The sequence below is a fragment of the Amblyomma maculatum genome, chromosome 9, assembly GCF_055883805.1.
Source record: "Amblyomma maculatum isolate TAMU_Amacu chromosome 9, ASM5588380v1, whole genome shotgun sequence".
NCBI classification, from domain to species: domain Eukaryota; kingdom Metazoa; phylum Arthropoda; class Arachnida; order Ixodida; family Ixodidae; genus Amblyomma; species Amblyomma maculatum.
Genome location: NC_139352.1, coordinates 84292135 through 84300867, shown reverse-complemented (window position 1 = coordinate 84300867; position 8733 = coordinate 84292135).

The following is an 8733-nucleotide window of genomic DNA, read 5'->3' as shown; positions in this document are numbered from 1 at the left end:
TCAGTGCAGTGTTGTCCTTGTGTTTGTGTGTGCTTCTTATGTTTTGTGTTGTTACCTGCTCTGCTGCCTTCTTCCAAGAGCAGTGCAACCAGTATGATTTGAGTTGCCAAACTTCAGTGTTTCTCTGGCTCAGTAGAGGCTGCAAAGTGGCAGCCTCTAGGATTGATCTGTGAAGCTTACATTATTACAAGGGCACTTCAAAACATACCTCCACAGTTGAAATCGTCAACACTTCAGCACGAAAGCCTAGCCCTACTTTGGCATTGTGAAGTGGCATCCATGTGGGAGTGCTCTTTAAAAAATAGGCTGTGTGACATATTGCAATAGAAACAGTATGAAGGAAATGACTACACCCTTAGATTTTTACCCCGTTGGGGTGGTGAAGTGGTTAGGGCACTCGACTACTGTGGCCAAGGATGCGGGATCACATCCCGGCCTAGGCGACCGCTTTTCGATCGAGGCGAAAAGCTAGGCGCCCGAGCGCTGTGCGATGTCAGTGCACGTTGAAGAACCCCACGTGGTCACAATTTGCGAAGTCCTCCACTACAGCGTCTCTCATAGCCTGAGCTGCTTTGGGACGTTACACCCCACAAACCTAACCAACCAAACCTTAGATTTTCAACAAGGTTTTGGACCATCTGCAAATTGTTTTAGAAGTCAAAATAAGACAAAATCTTGTACAACTTGCACAGTAGTGAAACAAGGAAGATATTAGTGTCAATGAAACATTTGGACATGGCATCACAGAAACTTGTAATGTCAAGTTTCCAATATGCAAGGATTAGGGCACAGAACAATCCTCATGCCAACAATTTCTAGTAAGATTCCTTGTATCTAGTTTTTTTGTGATAACTACTACTTTGCAGTGCAACGTGGAGCAAAACTGAGCACGAGTGGTGATGTCATTCACTGTGTACTACGTTACTTATTTTCCTGAGTACATTTCACAACTGTGTTGCCTCCAAATGTTGGAAGCCTGAGTATTTATGTTTGCATTATGTTGGTACCTAGGAGCGCTTTCGAGTAATGCGCAAGTCAGTGCGGCACCCTGCAGGTATGCTTCTGTGAACTGAACAGCATTTCTTTTTTATCTAACGACCCATACACCTACATCAGCACGATTGACCAGCAGAGCTGCACTCTGGTGGTATCTGCAGAGTGGCACTGCAGGCTATATGCCAGCACAAAAGGTATTTCCGTGCATTCCACAGATTCGACGAAGTGCAAGGCTGTTCATGCTTATATGAATGCTCAAGATGATAAGCTTCAGGTAGCACTGCACTATCAGACAAATGCAGCACACTTTCTTTCCTACAATTTGCTCCACACCCCCATGGTGCAATCAAATGCAATGGAATGGATGGTAAAGTACTGCCACCAAAGTGCCCTCAGTCTCCTGCAATGAGAGAGCATGTGTCATTCATGGTGGTTTCATTGCATAAACAGCAGCAAACCACATCACACACTAGTACCATGGCATGCAATAATTAATGGCTACATAAATTGCGTGCATTGAGAACCGCGGTCCCTGCTTATTCTTACTATCTGCAGCAAAACATTGGCAGTGTTGCAGAAGCAAGCAATTAACGTTTAAAACCGACAACGTTCTCATGCGTATTAGAAAAACCAGCAATCGATACAAGTGTAGGGACCTTGAAATCTATCTACCCGTCCTTAACTGTGAGCATACACAAAGCGACCGAATGAGAGTCGACACTGACCACTGTTTCTGCAGCACCGAAGCTGTTCATAATTATGCCTTGATACCCCAACCAGCGCGAGCAAAATTGTTGCGCTGCCCCTGGCCAGCAGCTATTGATAATACATAAAATACGAAGGTAAAGCAATGCTGAACTATTGCAGCAGTACTGCGCGGCACACATACCACTGTGCTCGTTTTAGTGTCTTTCTCGATATTGTATGCACGTCCTCGGCAACGCCCAGTATATCCTCTGAAGCATGGCTAGGACATGAGAAAGTTTGTTTACGATGCCGCACAAAAGTTTATTTAAATATGCACAATTCCGACTAACTCACGGGAATCTGCCCTCTCGATGGCGGCATAAGCGAAGCAAACTGTTTCTTATGAAGCTCAACTAAAATCGAAGTACGTAAGCGGAATAATGAGCTGTAGGCGCATCGAAAGCAATGTTTGTTGCAGGAATTATCGGAAGCTTCTGACGTACACTATCGTGGTCATTCCCGCACAAAATTTATGTTGTCAAAGTAAAACCTCGCATTTCTCAAATCTCTAGCAACGTTTCTGTGACTGCTTCTCACCTTACGAGGCTCCCTGAGGGTTGCTAGCGTGCTGCTTGTGATGCGCGCATTGTTGCTGGCACGCCGACGCCAAATGAGCCCCATCCTCCAGCCGAGGCGACTGACTCACGACCGTGAGCAGTGCCGTGAGCGCGACGGGCAGAACACTGTAGCAACGACAGCGAACATGCGTGACGCCATATGCATTTTGGAGCGTATCTGTTGCCATGGCAACCGAGAACGAAGGAACTGACGTAATGTGACGTCTTGGCAATGGCGACGATGATGATAGTGTCTGCTCTCATCTGGGCTGGAAACGGAATGTCGCTACCGGAACATTTTTCTCATTTCGCAGAGCATCAGAAGTGGTGGCCAGTCGCTAAACGTTGACCAGCGCTTCGAAGAAGTGTGTGATAAAGTATGGTGCGTCATTACGGAGGCAGTCTACTTTTAAAACTCCCCTAATAACTGTGTTATGAACCCACACACCGCCAAAAGGCAAGCTGGGTGTAGCGAATCGCGCAGTTTTGCTTACAGTCTGGTATGCTGCCGCATAGGGTAAATAAGCTTGATAATAATGTCGCTCCAGTGATACGTGCTAGACATAATCACATTTAAAAAGCAGTTGTCAAACGCCATACGACAATATGAACCGAACGAAGTTCACGCATTTCAGCAGACGACAGCGTAGCTGGCGATACCCACCGCGGCCGCCTCCAGCTCCGGAGTGTCTGCTAGCGACAGCGGGTGGTTCATGGTTGTCTGCAACTGTGCGCGGTCAGTTTATCGTGCTGTGAGTGGTCCCGCAAGTAGTCAGACTTGTATTACTTGCAAGAGAATGTAGTGTGTCGTGCAACATGACGTCGGGGCGTCGTACAAGACGTTCACCAAAAAATGAGAAGGGTTCAACGCTGCTGAACCGAGCAAAATGTTGCGGTAAGTTGTGTTTACATGTATTTCTAGGGGTCGCCCTCTCAACTCCCACTCCGATACGTTTCGCGGTGTTTGAAAAATACTTCGCCTCGGTAATAAGATTTCACACTTCCACGATCTATTCCAGGGCGTTCATGGTTGCTCTGTATCGAATAACGACATCACAGATGACCTGTGAAATTAGAAAACTGCTTTGGAATAATTCGCTTCCATGTATTCCTACGGGCGCTAAACCTAATTTTCGCCGCCAGTCGGCCCACGCTGGCGATAGAAGCGCCACCGCATCATGCTTACGTCGCAGAGCGGTGTTGGTCTACAGGATGTTTATTATCAGGACGAACCCCGGCGTCAGGCGCCGGCGCACCCCTTTCGAACACCTTGTGTTCACTATAGTTCTATTTGTGTTGTGATGTTGCAGGTGCCTCACTGAGGCGCGCCGCACTCCCGCCCGTGCAATGTACCCAGCCTTGCAGAGGCTGCGCATCGTCATCTGAAAGTATCTGTCTGGGCAGTTAGAAACAGACAGCGAGGCGCAGTTTATGCGGTGCTGGCAGACACTATTCTATGTTGCACGAGGGAGCAGACTTAGGATGCCTGTCGTACTTTATTTCAACCCCCCCCCCTTCTATTGTTTTCCCCTCACTGGGGAATCATGTTATTTGAGTGTATTATTGTTAGTATCCTGTAGTGTTTTGTATAGTGCTTTGGTCGGTGAGTAATGTGCGCTGTGCATGTATGTATGTACACAATAAATTCTCTTTGTGCAACCTATTTGGTGTCGGTCGTCTGTGATCTTTCGTTTACTGGCGGATCTGTTTCTGCATCGATATGACTCCACTACAAGGAATTGTCGCCCTTGGTGGCACTTTTGTGATCATTATAATATAGTGCTCACGAACGTCCGCCTGATTGGCTCAATATGGCTTGCTTCTTATATGGCATGCATTCACCGCAGTCTGGTTACTTTAGCTTGCAAAGCGTTCGTGAGCATTCATTTTGTTGCCTCAGCAGTGAACCGCAACCTCGGAGATTTCGTGTCAGCCTTTTGTGATTTTGTTGGAAAGCAACATTACGCCAGGTTTTTCCTCGTCTCGTAGTCGGTAGGCACGAATGGCCTTGAACAGCCATTGCCTAGCAACCGTTTCATCCGAGCTCACCCAGGTGGTGTCGCTATAGTGCCTATAATATATTCTAGGCACTGTAGTGCCGCCGTCTTCGGCCCCGCGCCGCTGCCGCTCGCTCCCGCCAGATGTTTTACCTTGTTGCGAAAGCAACCCTCCGACAGCAGAAGCGAGACCTCGGGTTGCCGCAGCTACGCGTAAAGAGGGGTAGCTGCCACCATGGCGCTGCAAGCCGTGTTCGCATTCGATGCAGCCTACCCCTGTCACGGCATCGTGCGGCGGCCCCCTTGTCTGTGGGCCCAATGCAAACCATATCCTGTAGACGCTCTCGAGCAGACGACGCTCTCTGGGGCGTGATATTGTCGCATGTGTGCATGGCAATAGCGAAAATATTGTCGAAAGGAAATAAGAACACATTTAAAGCCATCCGCTCGTGTTGCTTCCGTGGTTCATTGACTAATACCTAATACTTCTATGTAAACTCCCCTGAGTGTATTTTTCTTAAATTACAATCAACATTCTTGGATGTATTCCCATTTACGCTGTATTATGTGATGCTTTTCGTCTATCCGGGTAGGACCCTCAGCTCGAACACAAAACGCTACCCAAGACCCCACTTGGCCCTGGGGGGCTGATCAGCGATGGGCTGATGAGCTATGTGTGACGAACTATGTCCACAGAGCAAGTGTGACAGATACTGCGCCTCTACCTTCCCGTGAACCAATTATTATTATTATTACTATTATTATTATTATTATTATTATTATTATTATTATTATTATTATTATTATTATTATTATTATTATTATTATTATTATTATTATTATTATTATTATTATTATTATTATTATTATTATTACTAGAACGACGAAAGCCTACCACTCGTCTCTTATCATTTACCTCTCTCATCATTTGTCTGTCATCGGCGTTCTTTGCAGCAATACATATCATTATAATTGATTAACAGGAAAGAAAGGTGCAGCATATGTCACACTTTCTCCGGCAAGTGCAAGTTTGGATGGTACACCATCGCTCCTGTCGCGTCGGGCTCCTGTGTGGCATCGCAGTGTGGCATCGCAGCTGGCAGGATCGCAAGAGAACTAATCGCGTGGAATGGAAGCGAATATGACAAATCTCGCGCTAAAACTCTCGCGCGCGGGATTTCGTTACACGAGCCTAGAAAGGCTTTAATCTTAACAGAACCTGTTCGTTCAGGTACGATACTCTAGAATATTCTAGAACACCGTAATTCAGGTGCAAGTGCAAACAGCATCGAGAAACAGATGCCATGGAAATTTTAAACCCACTCCTTATAACCTGAACGCCAAGCAATGCGGCTTGACGCACACAGGAAAACGGTCGACGCGTGCATGAGGCGGCGAAAACAGAAAGGTTGCACAAGCAGAAGAGAGGAGACCGCGGAGAAGCTTGGAGGCTCGAACCCATGGGCCTAGAGAAAAACCGCCGCAAAGATAAACAAAATTCTAGAAGGCACTTTGGGCCACTAGTTGCGATGAGGTGAAAGCCATTATAACGCGATTGATGTAGCCCACCACTCTACCTCTCACTTTCGCCTTTTACTCCACTTCCGCCTTTCCTTTGCTGAGTGGGACGTGTCCTCGGCGAACTGAGACATATACTGCGCCTTTTCTATCCTGTAAATCAAATAAAACCTGTAAATGGATGGATGGATGGATGAATGGATGGATGGATGGATGGATGGATGGATGGATGGATGGATGGATGGATGGATGGATGGATGGATGGATGGATGGATGGATGGATGGATGGATGGATGGATGGATGGACGGACGGATGGACGGACGGATGGATGGATGGATGGATGGATGGATGGATGGATGGATGGATGGATGGATGGATGGATGGATGGATGGATGGATGGATGGATGGATGGATGGATGGATGGATGGATGGACGGACGGACGGACGGACGGATGGATGGATGGATGGATGGATGGATGGATGGATGGATGGATGGACGGACGGACGGACGGACGGATTGGATTGGATTGGATTGGATTGGATGGACGGATTGGATTGGATTGGATGGATGGATGGATGGATGGATGGATGGATGGATGGATGGATGGATGGATGGATGGATGGATGGATGGATGGATGGATGGATGGATGGATGGATGGATGGATGGATGGACGGACGGACGGACGGACGGACGGACGGACGGACGGACGGACGGATGGATGGATGGGATGGATGGACGGACAACTTTTATTGTCCACCGTATATGGAGGCCCCTTACTATCCACCCCTGGTACGCAGGCCTAGGGGACGGGGGGTGGATGCTACGCGACTAAAAACTAACAAGATTTTTGTCTCTTCGTGGCGTCGGCCCCCAGACAGACGGCTTGTTGCTGCTGTGCGGGGTCTTTACTCCGCAGCAGGGCCTCCCAGCTCTCTCTACTATTGATATATTTCTCGACTCCAGGGGAGTCGACGCATTCCCATTTAATATGGTCGACGGTACGCTTCTCCCCTGCTACGCTTTCCTACGCAGCAGGAAAGGGTACGCAGCAGGGGGCCGCAGAAAGTTAGGTGGGCGGATGAGATTAAGAAGTTCGCAGGGGTCAAGTGGATGCAGCTTGCACAGAACCGGGTTAAGTGGAGAAATATGGGAGAGGCCTTCGCCCTGCAGTGGGTATAATCAGGATGACGATGATGATGATGATGATGATGATGATGATGATGATGATGATGATGATGATGATGATGATGACGCTTCTCCTCAAATGCCTTTCAAAGGTCACTTTCATGTTCCCCTGGTAGGACGCAGAAGAACCATACTGGGTTTAAGAAAATTCTAGCTTGTTGTCGCCCCTATGCATCGCTTCTCTATTTGTATCTTATCAGATGGGGGCAGTAGTTTTCTGTTTAATCAATTTTCTGTTTAACCTGTTTAATCGTATTTAAAGATATGTTTGTGCGCGTTTATCCAGGATATGGAAATCCGGTGGTTCCACGGTTACCCGGAAGTAGACAGAGCCGGCTTACTAATGTGCCGCTTCATTTCCCGTAACGTGAATCGCATGGTGATGTCACAATAGGTGGGATATCCACATTTACTTTTAAACCACTCTTGCTTCATCCTTACTCGACCTTCGGCGGACAACACACCCCTTTCTTGCCCTTATGCAGTATACACGGACCAGTCTTCGTAGCCTCAGTCAGCATCGCATGCAGGTGGCCACACCAGACTCACCTTTTAAGCGAAAACCGATCTCACCCGAAGTCAAGACGTTTTCTTGAATTAGCTTATCGGCCATGCGGCTTACACGCCACATATTATGGCCTGCTGCAGTCAGTACACAGAGGAAATGATTACGTTCCGCCATTGCACGATTCTAACACGCGGCGACATATCTCAACTACTCTGGGATTGCCCTGCTTTTTCTTCTGGACGCTCCGCGATCAGACCCTAACGCCTGAACTAACGTTCTCTTCTAGGAACTGGCGATAACGCGCAAATGATATTTGCCAAGTATAGCGCCCTTACTGTTTTGGTCAGAGCAATGTTATTTGAGTGACAACAGATGCAAACACTAAAGATTCATCCTACTGCCCTTTACCCCAATCCATGGCCATGAGCCTCCCTATTCAATAAAGGACGTTCAAATGAAATGGATTGGATTGGTGCGAATAAGTAAGGCAAATGAGAACTAAGACGCCTAATGAGCACAGCTACAGGAAACGAGTGGTTTGCCGGTTTGAAAAAGAAAAACGGACAACCGGCTGATGCACAAAAAAGTGAACAAGGCCCACTCCCCCAAACTTTAAGGGGAGAAACAAGTTGTCACGCTGCATGGGCTCTCATTGAGAGCATCACACAAATGTTGCAAATAATCTGTGTATTCCTTGTACCTTCCTTCTCGCACAATGAAGAACTTGAAGGACATACGCAAGCTTTGCAACCAAGTGCCATAGCAAACACTGAGAGTTCCCTAGCCATCCAAGCCTGTGTTTGTGGCCGCATAGGTACGATTTGTGAATCCCAGTAGTCTGCACTGTTGCGAACTTGGTGCAACGGATCCCCTAGGTACTGAAGAGGACTACAGTCCCCGCATATGTCTCCAAACTGGCTTGGCCTAGCGCCCCAATGGCGCAACCAAAACTCGTTGCATTTATCTAAATTAAGAGCCGCGCCTATTTCGCAGAACCAGTTGTTCCCTACACAATTGTATCGACAGCTTAATAATAACTGGTTCACAGGAAGGGAAAGGCGCAGTATCTGTCACACTTGCTATTTGGATACCTGAACCGCGCCGTAAGGAAAGGGATGAAGGTGGGAGTGAAGGTGGAAAGAGAGAAAGGAGAGCCTTAGCGGAGGGTTTCAGAGTAATTTCGACCACCTGGGGATCTTTAACGTGCGCTGCCATCGCACAG